The following is a 12,828-nucleotide window of genomic DNA, read 5'->3' on the forward strand; positions in this document are numbered from 1 at the left end:
CTGGAGGACCCTGCCGTGTGCTGGAAGAGGTTTTGGGAAGCTGAGTTTGATGCCAGCAACAGAGACCGAGGAAAAAGATTGTGTGAAATGATTTGTACTGTAGAAGATTGGACGTGGGAAAGGAATGTGGTCAACCGGGGGAAGCAGGAAAATAAATAGATGGGAAATCTTTTACCACAAGAGTAAGAAAATGTGAAGAGTGTCTTCCAGCGGTGTAATATTGCAGGTACACAGAGGGGCATTTGAGATGAGGGCTTGCAAGGATTGCCTGGAAGAAGAGATAATAGAAGTTTTGAGGAAAACTGTAATAGAGGAAGGAAGACATTTTTGTAGCTCAAACCATGTGGGTTTGAGGCCAGTGAAATTCTGTATTCTCTTCCAACAGTGACCCAGGGGCAGATGCCCAGGGAGTGGTGAGAGAACAAGGCAGTACGTGTTGGCACTTACTGGGGATGCTTCCTTGCTCTTGCTTCCAGACAGCCGTGGCACAGAAGATGATGATCCTCCTCAGTGACTTTGTTCTAACGAGGATTGTTGAACTATTCTTCAAGGGTCAGGTAGACAGTGGGAAGTTTTGTTTTCTTCCAGAAGCAAAGTCAGACTGGGAAAACAGATAAGCAGAAGAAGCTGCCCTGATAATGATCTGTTCTGGCAACAGTGAGACAGTTGTAGACTCCATTCTGTAGAAGGTGAAAAACTGCAGAGGCCTAAAAAGGAAACCAAAAGAGGAGTCAGATGACCTTTTTGATAAATCCTTCCAGTTCCTTCATCAAAAGTAGAAAGAACATGGGAAATACTGGTGTTAGCCAAGTAGAGTGTTTGGGTTTGTGGAACACTGGGATAAAGTCTGAATAAAATTGGGTGTCTGTAGGCTTCATCTCATTAATATGGGTGCCAGTTTCCTGGATGATACAAGAGCAAGGGCAGAGAGAGAGAACAAAATCCTCATTCCACATTCTAAAAAAGGACAACCCTAAAGCATTATGAAGTAAATCCAAATGTTACATTGTTTGTAAGGGGTACATCTTTCAGTTTACTGCATATTAATGTTAGGAAACTCAAATATGTAATACAATTTGGAGCTTGAGAAAGACTATATGATTAGTATAATGAAGTTAGTGGGTAGAGTCTTGTATGATGTTGAAATTGATGGTTAGACCTTGTTCTTCAGGATGGAAAAGGTAAGAAGGCTGGTGTATTATGCCAGAGTGGCCATTAGCTGTTTCAAAGTCAGAGAAGTTTCAGAAGAATAAGAACTTAATTACTTATAAACTAAAGTTCTAATTCATTCAATGAAATATGGTCTGCCATGGACCACCTGATTGTCCTAGAGAATAAGCTGAACTTCTTAACAGTCTGTTCCTAATGTGTGGGAAGAATAAAGTTTTTATCATTACTTCAAACTGAAGGAAGTACGGTGGAGGAATTATAGGTCTGGTGATAACTCTTTGGTAACATTTAAAAAATACATTTTCTTAATGTCCAGCACAGTGTACTTCACCCCAGTTATGATGGACAAGGGAAAGCTGATCATTGACTGGGAAATCACAGGTGTCAAAATACATCTAAGTTGGTCATGGTTAGTGGTATGAAGGTAGCCAGCTTCTAGCCAAAGGATCTTGTCATGCTATAGAGTTCATCCACATCTGTCTTTCTTGCATGAGTATTTGTACACAATGATTAATGCTGTCACATGCAGTATAGCAAAATATTGCCAATATCTGCAGAATTTTTAAAGCCTATCGTTCTAGCTGCTCTAACAGGACTGTTGCATGGAAATGAAGGAAAGTGATATTGTACCAGAAGTCGTTACAGTCAAATGGTTACGTGGAAATTACAACGGCACCAAAAATCAATGTATGAACAAAGGTTGAAAATGGAAAAAAAGGTCAAAACAATGAATGTACAAGTTGGACAACATGACCTATTCCGGAAAGCTGAAGCGAGATTTAAAATATCTGTAGCCATGGAGGATAGAGATAATGGACAGTAGTTCACTATGTCAGGAACAAAATAAAGGACAACCAAACCTAATGTTTAGTAAGGCCATTGCGAGATGCAGAGTGGTGAAGTGTAGAGCAGAAAAGGTACAGCTAAAGGATGTTTGGTTTTGGAACATATCACGTACATTATTTGGACTCAATAATAAAAGGTAATGGTCTGTAGCAGGGAAAGGCATTGTGCAACATTCCATTTCACACAATGGGACTTTGTAACTTCCACCCAGGAGTCTTAAGAGTAACTAGCTGAGGAGGTCTGTGAAATGCTTCTGTTAATTTTTAACACACCTTGGGATTTGCCAGCTAGGGGATGTTGCCAAGGATGTTGCTTTATTTAAAATGTATTAAGAGGATAGTTCAAAAATGTAGATCTTACCAGATAAACATGAACAGTTTTGTCATAAGTTAATATATCTATGTGTTGGATGTACCATGTTTACACCAGGTTTTTTCTTGAAGTTTGCTGAAATTAGCATGATGAAGTGGGTGATTCAGAGGAGGACTGTGTAGTCATCGTAAATACTAATGGGAACCTTCTGCATAGTACCATGGCAGGTGCTTTACTGTGACCTTGGGACTTAATGGGAAATGAATAATCATGCAGAAATAAGTATCGTTCTTGCCTTGTGACTCTGTTTTGGAGTGCTTGTGTGTGTTTTCAGGAAGAATACAGAAATTTCAGAGGAAATTTAAAGGAGGACTAAAAATAATCCTGAAGATGCAGAACAAATTTCAGGATGTGAGGCTTAAGGATGTCAAGATTAAGAAGTGACTTAGGATATGGCAGTGATACCTGGGTTAGTTTGGAATTTATATGCATCTTATCTGAAGTCATACATCTTTACTTGCTGTTTTAAATTGAATACAGCCAATTTCCAGCCAGTAAGTCTTCTCATGCTATAAAATTCACCCACATTAGCGATCTTTTTCATGTGCCAATGTCTCTACACATTGATCAAAAGGTTAATTTGCACTACAATCACATACAGAACAGCAAAACATCCTATTGCTAGCTAGCTAGCTCATGTCTTAGTAGATGTCTTGTCCCACTACGTGAAGCTCACCATGGGCAAGCAGATCTGTCTGAGCAGCATGTGGTTTACTGATGCAATGAGAGAAAAACAAATGAATTTAAAAAAAAAAACGCAGCTATTGAGTTCTAGTTAATCTAATGGGACACAATAGAGCTACTAATCAAGTACCTGGTTATTTTTCTCTACTGCTTCTGTCATTTCTTTCTGTATTGACTCTGTAGGGCCAGACCCCTGGCCATTGAGTAGCATTGGGAGGAAGGGCATAGCAATCTTTCTTGCAAGGTCTCCTTGCAGGGCTGTCAAAATGGCTTGAGAAGTGCAGTTTCTGTGCTAAAGCCATTCTGAAGACTGGTGAGGAGGCAATGGGACATAGGGGTTGGCACAGCACACTTCCTCTGTCCTTCTGCCCTGGCCCCAAAGATTGAGATAAACAATGCAGAACAAAATAAATTACATTTTCATTCTTCTTATTCAAGACAGGTGATTGACATTTGACCTATTGCATCTGTTCAGAGGACAAATTGATGAGAGGTATATTTGGTGCCTACTTGTTTAACCTGGAGGCTGTACTACGCACTGTTTCCTAGGACAAAGGTGGACTCTGGCCAAGCTCTGAGCCCTGCTCAGATGGTGATCCTGGCAGGGGGACAGGAGGAGTGCCCAGAAAGGTGTGGCGGGCTGTGTCCCTGCTGCCTGCTCCGTTCTCTGGGAAGCGTCTCCTTGCATCCTGATACCTGTTGGTATAAATCCTCACATTCCTGTGGGTTGGTGGGAGGCATACTCCAGTTCCTGAGATTCCCAAATACATATCAGATCTTAGGGCCTTGGGAATTGCCTGCCAATTTGTGTCTGTATTTTGGGGGAGTTGGTGTTTGCAAACCTCACAATTTGCTCTTTGTACCTTATAGAACCTTAGCAGCGAAAGCAAATAGGTTTGTTCTTGAAGTTGAATGTTAAATCCTTACAATAGTGTTGGAAAGAAAGCTGTGACAGGAAGAAAACTGTAATAAAGTGCTACTGTAGAGCAAACCTGAGACTGAGCTTCATTCTTAGATAACACTTAGGATCTTGTAGGCCACAACAGGCATTCAAGTGAATGACTCAGTAGCCCTGCACCTACTGTGGAGGTCCCATTTAGCGTTATGGAACAGCCCATGTTGGAAGGGACCCTGAAAGATCATCTGGTCCAACCTTTCGCAGGAAGGGGAGAATAGGTGAGATTATCTAGCGCCCTGTCCAGCTGCATCTTGAAAACTTCCAGTGATGGGGACTCTATCACTTTCGCGGGGAGGTTGTTCCAGTTAATGATTGTTCTCACTGTAAAAAATGTCTGTCTCTTATATAAAAGATTTTTGTTGGTAGCTTAGAATTTACTGTCCTGTGGTTTCTTTGCTCATCAAGTCCACGGCCTTGCTTACTGTGGCATTTTTAAGATTGTGACAACTTTCTTTATGCTTCACAACCATAATATTTTTACAAGTTTTATTAATTCTGCATCATATTCTATGCTTTTCATGGAGACTATGCATATCATAATTATTTAGATGACAAACTCAGTATCTAGAGTGGATTTTTTTGGTCAGTTTTAGGGGCCTTTATTACCACATTTACCCTAGAAGCTCTTTTTAGGTTCCTCTTAGGATTGCATTCAGATCTTATCCAGGCTTGCTCTGTGACTTCCTACTCTCTTTCTATTCTTGGGAGTTTTCTCGGCTTCTTTCTCCACCCCGTCCCCTCCAAGAATAGTCAGCTATGTATCTTACCTTATGTAATTAAAATTCAAAGTCTGGCACTTGCCTTTCTTTTGACATGTACCTCTGTTTTAGGAAGTAGATACCCATGTTGTTTCTTAGATTTATCTTAAAATGCAGGCCAGTAGTTTACTTGACTGGTTACAAGATTTAGTTCTCACATAAATTGAGGTGCTTCAAAGCAGATATACTATTTCAAGAACTAAGAGTGGGGTTATTTATTTGTGATACAGAATTTTTATTCAGGGATGGGAATGCACAAAAGTAGGGTGAAAAAGAGCGAGTGTTGAGCATTCTAAAGGAAGGCAACCAAAGGAAGGAAATAAACCTGTCTCGTTGGCCGCTACTCCTGCTCCAGCAGAGATAGGGAGGTTGCAGGTCTTTGAAGGCAACGGGCAATAGTGAAGCAGCATCTGCAAAGAGCTGAAGGCAACAAGAAGATGATAAGGATGAAGTGCTGCATACTGAAATATCTACTTTTGGTTCTACTCAGTCCCAAGCTATCTTTTGGAAGGAGCAATGCTTATATAATCCAAATTATGTACAGATTTTCAGAGGTTTCATGTTCTACTGATTCTGAAGCTTGTAGTCTTCATACATGGGGTATGTGTTGGTAGGTTTTTCCTAACATGTTAGTTATCTTTGCTATCTTAGTATGTTAACTATTTAAAAATCTTAGCTTTTAAAATGTTGTCTCTACCTGCCAACTTCTTTTCATCACCTGCCCTTTGACTTCTTGAGTGTATTGTTTGATAAAGTTGCCAGACTTGCAAAAGCGCTTCATCCAAAATTCTCTGATGAAAGAATCCTGATTTCCTTCTGAAATGTAAAATGTAGTACTGTCAAGCAAGGAAGACTAGTAACTGCTTATAAAACATCTTTCATTACAGAATATCTTCTCTCAATGCTAATTTATTTAATTCTGATGCAATGTAAGGAACAACAGTGTAGTAAAAGTGCATTCTAAAAGTATTCTTGAAGTTAGCAGTGCATGATGGATTGCCAGTACTGAGCAATTTTAGGGGTTTAAATTACAGCACTGGAGTTTTCAGGAAAAATAGGACAACTAGAAAAGTTTTCTCTAGCATTGTTTACAGTGTCTGTGGAAAAGTTGCTAACTTAAACATTAGTCTGTGCTACAGTGATAAATATTTTATTAATAAATTATATCATAGCCCTGTGCTGTGACAGTGCTTTGGAAAGAAGAGTATTAGCACGTCTATTTTACAGCCTATTTTTCAAAGATGAATAAATTAGCTATAGACAGGTACAGCTAGAGGGTTTCCAGGAGAACATTTATGAATTGCAAAGGGTTCAAAGAATAATCAGGGACTGGAAAATGTGGGCAATCCAATCTGGTTAGTTTATCAGCAAAAAGCGTAAAGGTTTGTGAGTACTTATTGGGAGATCAGAAAGTTCTTAATAGGATGTTTTGATGTATTAGGATATTACAGGATTCATGTCCAGAAGTTAAACCAGGACAAATTCAGGCTAAAAATAAACTCAGTATTAATAAAAAAACTTAGTATTAATTGTCAGAGTAGTTGACTACTGGAACAATTTAACCAAGGCAACAGTGCCACTAGCAATTTTAGAGTAAAGATTGACCGTTTTTCTAAAAAATATATTCAGTTCAGCAAGGACTTAAGGAGTCTTGTGGCCTGTGTTGCAGAAGAAGGTAGCAAGGAAGATCCTGAAGCAATCCTCTCTGACACTGTATGGCATGATTCTCTGAGCCTTTTTCCTGTTCAGCACCTGATGGAGAGAAACTAAAGTGAGAATGGAAGTGGCTCCATGGAAGAGCCAAAGAAGAGAGAGTATAGTTGGAGTGTAATGAACTGGATCCAGTGAGGATGGAGTACAGAAGGGGATCTGGCTTTTAAAAGGGAGCGAAGAAAAAGTACCGGGGAAATTACTGAGGTTAGAGTGGGTATTAATGAAACAGGGAAGACCAGGGTCAAAGAGGAGGTCTGTAGAAAGGTTTAGTAGAGGATTTGAAATGGGATTATTTGGGGAGTATTTTTGATACTTAACTTATAAACACCTGAGTCTGAGCTGGTGACCCTCAGCTCCCATTACATCAACAGCGAGAAATAAGCACTCCAAGGGTGAGATTCATCTGACCTAGTTAAGACATCTGTTTTAGGACAAGATTATTGGCTGTAATGAGGTGGCTAGTTCAGACCCAGCTGTCTAAATATTAGGTGCCTGTGTTATGACAGGCAAATCCCCTTTCAGTGCTAGAAGATCAAAGGGCAAGAAGGTGATGGACCAAGGAAGGGGGACAAGGGCTAAGGGAAAAATACAAAGGGCAGCTGAAGTTACAAGGCTAAGGGAAGGGAGAAAGGACTACACTTGTAATTCGGCATTGCTCTCTACTCCTCAGGGAACCTGTACTCAGGGAGGTAAATCACACACTTACCACAAAGGACTTTGTACCAAGAGGGCTGCATTTCTGTACTGCCTTTATTGCAGCTCCTACTCGCACATCAGGAATGCTGTATCAGTAGCTATTGATAATACAGAGATAGAGCAGGATTAGGATTAACAAAGGGAGGGGACAGGCTGGGGATTAGGAAGTGGGGGAGAATCAAAGTGTAAGGGTTCTGCACCCCATAATGGCTGAAGAGGGCCTTTAAGATAACTGTGTGCCTTACAGTAGCTCTGAGACTTCTCCAACCCGAAGCAGTCTAGCTCTCCTTTGGTGTGCATCGTTTGTTTGGCTCTGCTCTGTACCAGGATAGGTTGGGAAGAGAAGGGAGGACCAGGAGAAAGCAGCAATGATGCTAGGAGAAAGCAAATAAAACCAAGGAAAGCAAAAGAGCTGGAGTACTGCTCTCCCCAGCCATTAACTTGTTACAGGAATAGAGCATTAAGTCACAGGAATAGAGCAGCCACCTGTTTCTGAAAAGCTCCATGAGAAAACACAAAAATTCCTTTCCTTCCCTCTCACTGAGCCTGGTTCCTGTTTATATTTTTAGTTATTCCTTTCTGAAAAAGGAAAGTGTAGTCTTCTAACTGGATTTATTTACTTTCATTTTAAAGGAGACATTGTTTGGCAATTTTCTTTTTCAACAGGAAATGGCAAATGTGGTGATTTGTTTAATGAAGTTGAGATTCACTGGAGGAGTCCAAATTCCTTTCTTTTACTTTCTGTAGACTGAATGTCTTATGAAGATAAAATCTCAATAAAGGTAAACCATGCAAGCAGATGTGACTGAAGGGCTGAGAATTTCTATGCCTCTGTAGAGAAAAATGCCTCAGGGACAGTGGTACTTAATGCTGATTAACAGTGGTGTGGGTCCTTAATTTTTGGTCTTGTGTCACATATTAGAATAAATAGGAGGAGGAGGAGTTAGGATTTTGAAGTAAAGCAATGTAATTTTATTTTTGATTGTTTGGCCCCCAAATGATGCACAAAATTAGTACTTGAGTACACTTGGGTACAAGTAGTGTAGTACACTACACTTCTGACCTCAGTAAAAGTCCTGAATGCTAAATACTTGTGAAAATTAGGACAGTGTCTGAATGTTGATGTGGGAACATAACTTCAGTCATCTACTTTTGAAACAGTTGCCATGTTGTGTATTGATAAAATTGCATTAATCTGTTAAAAGAGGTTTTTTGGGCTTTTTTATTCTGTACTGTTTAATGGAAGACTGGCACAGATGGTGGTAGAGTTTGCCTGTAGCAGTCATGTAAACCCTGTCCTGCAGAACTCATCTGTGGCCTTAGAGCCCAAGGTCTGCTTCCTTGGGAGAGCTGTCATTTCTTATCTCTGCACAGGGATGCAGTGAAACCACCTTAGATGTAAAAGAAACTGTGGAATTTATCTTACCATTCTCCTTTAGCAAAAGTAGTGCTATATATGACTGTAATAACTGCATTGTTCTCAATTTTCTGGTGCTCTAGAAATTAGTAGGTCTCTGACTACAAGAGAGCCAGGATTTCACCCACCTGGATTCTGAAGTTGATGATGACCATGGGCTTTTTCAGGTAAGATTAAATGATCAGGAATCAAGGGAGGAGGTTACAGACAAATGGGCAGTGTGTCTGTGGGAGAGAATGCCAAGTTTTACATGTCTATACGTTGTCTCAAGATAGCATTTATCTTGTTTTACTTAAACCCATTTTCTTATTTTGAGGCCTCAATTTCACACTTAATTGGGTTATTTAATGGTACAGAGGTCTGTTGCAAAGAGCAAAATTGATATCAGAAGCATAACAAAGCTCAATACAGGAATTATCCATTGTTGTATTTCATGCTTGTTTTGCACTCAGCTGTGATCAGCTTCATAGGCTTCATATTGACATCCCTTTATTCAATGGTTTACAAGGAAGAATACCCACCCCCTCCCCCAAGCATTTCCACTATTGATTATCTCTGTGGGAATGGGATTTTGATTAGGTTAATAATTCTGTCTATTCCTGAGAAGTTTGTAAAAAGGGAAAAAAAAGACTTATTTTGTTGCAGTAAATTAGGATATAGGGATAGTTGGTCAAATTCTCCCTCAACAGGCATGAAAGACAACTGACAAAAGTCTAATGCAAAACCAGAGGAAATACATCCCACCATAATGCCCCTCAAGAAGTAATCTTTTGGTTTGGAAAAAAAGTAACACAAAAATTAAAGGTCAGATTATACTACTTTCATTTCTCTGTATTCAAGAAATACACAGAGGAGGAAAACGTTACGCTTACTCTGAAAAAAACGCTACCATTTTCCTCTTTGTGGCCCTTTAGCAAGCATTTTGTGAGAACTAAGTGGGAGCGGAAAATACTGAAACCAGAACTGTATTTTGGTAGTAATTAATAACTCACTAAAGAATTTCAATATCTAGATGAACTATTTTGAACCAAAGAAAATGCTTTTGATCCTGTAAAAGGAACAAAGTTTTATTCCACATGTGCTTTAACCAGTTTTCTAATTTTTAGAGAATTGCATTTGCTATGTATCTGTGTCTGTTTTAACTCCTGTTGCTGCTGTTACAATGATCTCCCTGACTGATACAGACCATGAGTCTGACAGAAAGTCTCATGTACTTTCTTTCCAGATGGTAAGCTCAGGCTTTTGCGATCTGTGGAAAGCTAGTGCAAATACTGTGCTCCACTTCCTTCATCACCAGAAGATTTTGAACTTCTGGTTTTAGTTTCTGATGTTGGATCAGGATATACAGCAAAGAAGGGAGTCTCATCCCTGTTGTGACGAATAGGATGAGGTGACGAAGAGATACAAACAGAAGAGGGATATCCAGATATATAAGGTAAGACCATGTAGTGTGATGGAGAGGGGTCTCTATTCTCACTATTCTTTTTCAAATTTTTGTGGTCCTCAAGTCAAAAGTCATTTTTAGGGAAAGAGGCAAAGGAGAGCAGCAAGGAGCCTTTATAGATGTTCCAAGTGCAACACAGGAGAAGACAAAGAGTTTCCTTGATGATATAGCAGTGGCAGGATGTGCGACTGATAACCTATGCAAGACCTAGAAGGAGTGATAATAGGCAGGAGATGGTGAGACACAGGTGGACCACTGTTTTCGTGTGCTGCTTGCTGACATGATGACATGAAGAGCTGAAACCTAGTTGAGCTTATTTGCAGACCTGCTGTAACTGAGTCCAGCTTCCTTGTGTGACCTGCGTCCTCGCACAGTGCTGGATGTTGTTTTCTGGCTATTCCCTTGTGTAGCATGTAATGGTTGGACTTGTATGTGTTCATTGTCTGGGGGCTTTCATCTCTTCATTGCTACTTACTTGTTTCTGAGTTTGGCCTTACATTCCTTTTAGTCACAGTCTTTTCTTTGCTCTGAGTCCCATCAGGTTGCTGCTGCCACCACTGCTCCCTGCCTTGTGTGCTGGGACTTCTGCGAGTCAGGGAAGAAAGAGAAGACCTAGGAAAGGAGTGGGAAAATGAGAGGGTGGGGAGGAGAGGGAAGCGGATCTCATGTCATGTTTTTTCCTTACAGCATATTGACCTTCACAGTTTCCGTGCAATACAGCCTGCCTCTCATCGTGGGCTGTATTCCAGGGAAGGATTTTTCAAATGGGCTGTTAATAAACCCTCCATCTAGTCATAAAAGTCTGTTGCAGCCCTCTAAACGTGGCAAAGTTGGGGTTTTGTCATGTGTGTGGTGAAGGACCTGGTGGGGTCACCTGCTGGCAACCAGCCCTGCAAATGGCTGAGGCTGGGAGGGAGGGTGGCAAGGGCCTGCTCCAGCCCCTGCTGCAAGGTGGAGGGGAGCGGGCTAAAATGGGCCAGGTCCATGTCAGCCCGAGGGTTTTGGTTTATGTTTTAACATTTTGGGGAATTTCTGTTAGCCAAGCAAAACAAAACAAAAGGGAAACCAAAACAAATAGTGAAGCGGTTTCAGCGGGCGTCGATGGACTAGTTCCCCTGATGTCAGGGCAGGAGCTGATGAAGAAGACAGAGGAATTTCAGTCTTGACTAAGCTGCAAAATCTGAAGGATGTGTGCTTGACTTGTGTGCGTGCTGCACACATCTGTGTGCCCAGTGTCATCTGAGACGTGCCTGACACTAGTTTGTATGGATTAAAGATTAGTGATACCAGGCTATGGGTGCAAAAAACCCCAGTGAAATGTGAGTCCTTGGGGTAGAAAGGAATCTGAGGCATAGAGATTGTAATCTTTCTTTTCCTGCTGCAGGATATACAGCCTTTATTTTAGGCTCCCTTTTGTAGTTTAAGGCAACCTATGTTAAGAGCTGACAATGAATATACATTAAAGTAGTGTAGAGGGCCAAGTATGATGCTAGATGCGGTGGGAGGACTCTACAGGGTTTTGGGAAAAGCAAGCCAAGTCAGTATTCAGAGTTCCTGAAAGGGAGCATTTAATAATAGGGGACAGTAAAGCAGCCAGAGAGAAGCATAAAATTGGGTGGCAACAAAAAGGGAGAGCAACTCTGTGGAATCGTGACTTCTGCGAGGGCTCCTCACGTGGGTTGGACCCTGGCTCTTCTAGGGAAGAGGGTTTAGAAGCAAGCCCTACATGCTTTGTCAGTGACCTGTGGGCAAAAAAAAGTTGATGGCTTACATTTTTCTGATAAAAATGATCAGTGTCCATAGCAAGGGGTATATTTAGCAGATCCTAAACAGATATTAAAACAAATATTACAAAAATTAAAATGGTACTGTCCTTTTTTGCTTTCTATTTGTGCTCAATGGTGTGTATGCATATACATCTAATCAAAAGCCATGAAAGATACATAGAGATTCTTATCTAATGTATTTTAGTGCGTATTATAAAGGTACCATCTAAAGACAACAAAGAGGTGTTCCAGTGTAGCTGTTTTGAAACAGAACAGTTTAGAAACCTGCAAATTACTGTCAATGTAGAACTATTATTTGTTTCAGTTAATTCACAGTTAGTAGTTAAATCTACTAATCAAGTAGATTTATCTCTATAGCTTGATTAATTATACAAATGTAAATATGATATAAGACTGAATTTGTCTGGAAGTCATGTGTTCCCCGATAGTAAGACTTGGGATTTCAGGCATATGGAGTGTGATAGTAATTTACCGGTCCTTTTTCGTTAGCATTAGGAAATAGCTGAAATAAAGAATGATGTGATTCTGTGTGGTAGTCTCTGAACACAGTGGTGCACTAGATGGCACTGTTGGTTTTAGTTTTACGGCTGTCTTCCTCTTCTAGGGAACTTGCCTTAATTAGCTTCCTTTTGAAAACAAACATGCTGTTTCAACAGAGGGTCAGTGTACATTGTTCTGGGCTGCTGCTTTTATGTTTATAGTCATGTAATCAATATGTTGGAAGGGTAATTAATTTTTAACTTCAAGCCAATTGTAGATCAAATGCCGGTAGAGTTACTGGGTGGAGACAGTTTAATTTCTTTTGAAGCAATGATACTGATTAGATGTAAAGGGTTTGCAGTGAGTTGCTAGAGATCCAGAAGACCTTCTGCTTTGAAATACTGGTGTTAACTTTAAAGTAACATTATTACTGTGATACAGATTAATGAGTTGTGGCATAATTCTGATAAAGTTCCTCTCATGTACTTGCTATATTTTGTCCT

General features: G+C 40.2%; 1 long non-coding RNA gene across 3 annotated transcripts in view; it reads left to right on the forward strand.

Annotated features, from left to right (window-relative positions):
* Nucleotides 1–12,828, forward strand: part of LOC140651720 (uncharacterized) — a 31,755-nt gene that overhangs the window by 967 nt on the left and 17,960 nt on the right. For 2 of the 3 annotated variants that reach the window (XR_012042481.1, XR_012042482.1), the window contains exons 2-5: nucleotides 386–557; nucleotides 7,864–7,979; nucleotides 8,698–8,781; nucleotides 9,840–10,049. This is a non-coding gene — a long non-coding RNA (uncharacterized lncRNA). The remainder of the gene's footprint in view (nucleotides 1–385; nucleotides 558–7,863; nucleotides 7,980–8,697; nucleotides 8,782–9,839; nucleotides 10,050–12,828) is intronic. The other variant, XR_012042483.1, reaches the window with a different exon arrangement.

The sequence above is a fragment of the Ciconia boyciana genome, chromosome 1 (genome assembly GCF_034638445.1).
Source record: "Ciconia boyciana chromosome 1, ASM3463844v1, whole genome shotgun sequence".
NCBI classification, from domain to species: Eukaryota; Metazoa; Chordata; class Aves; order Ciconiiformes; family Ciconiidae; genus Ciconia; species Ciconia boyciana.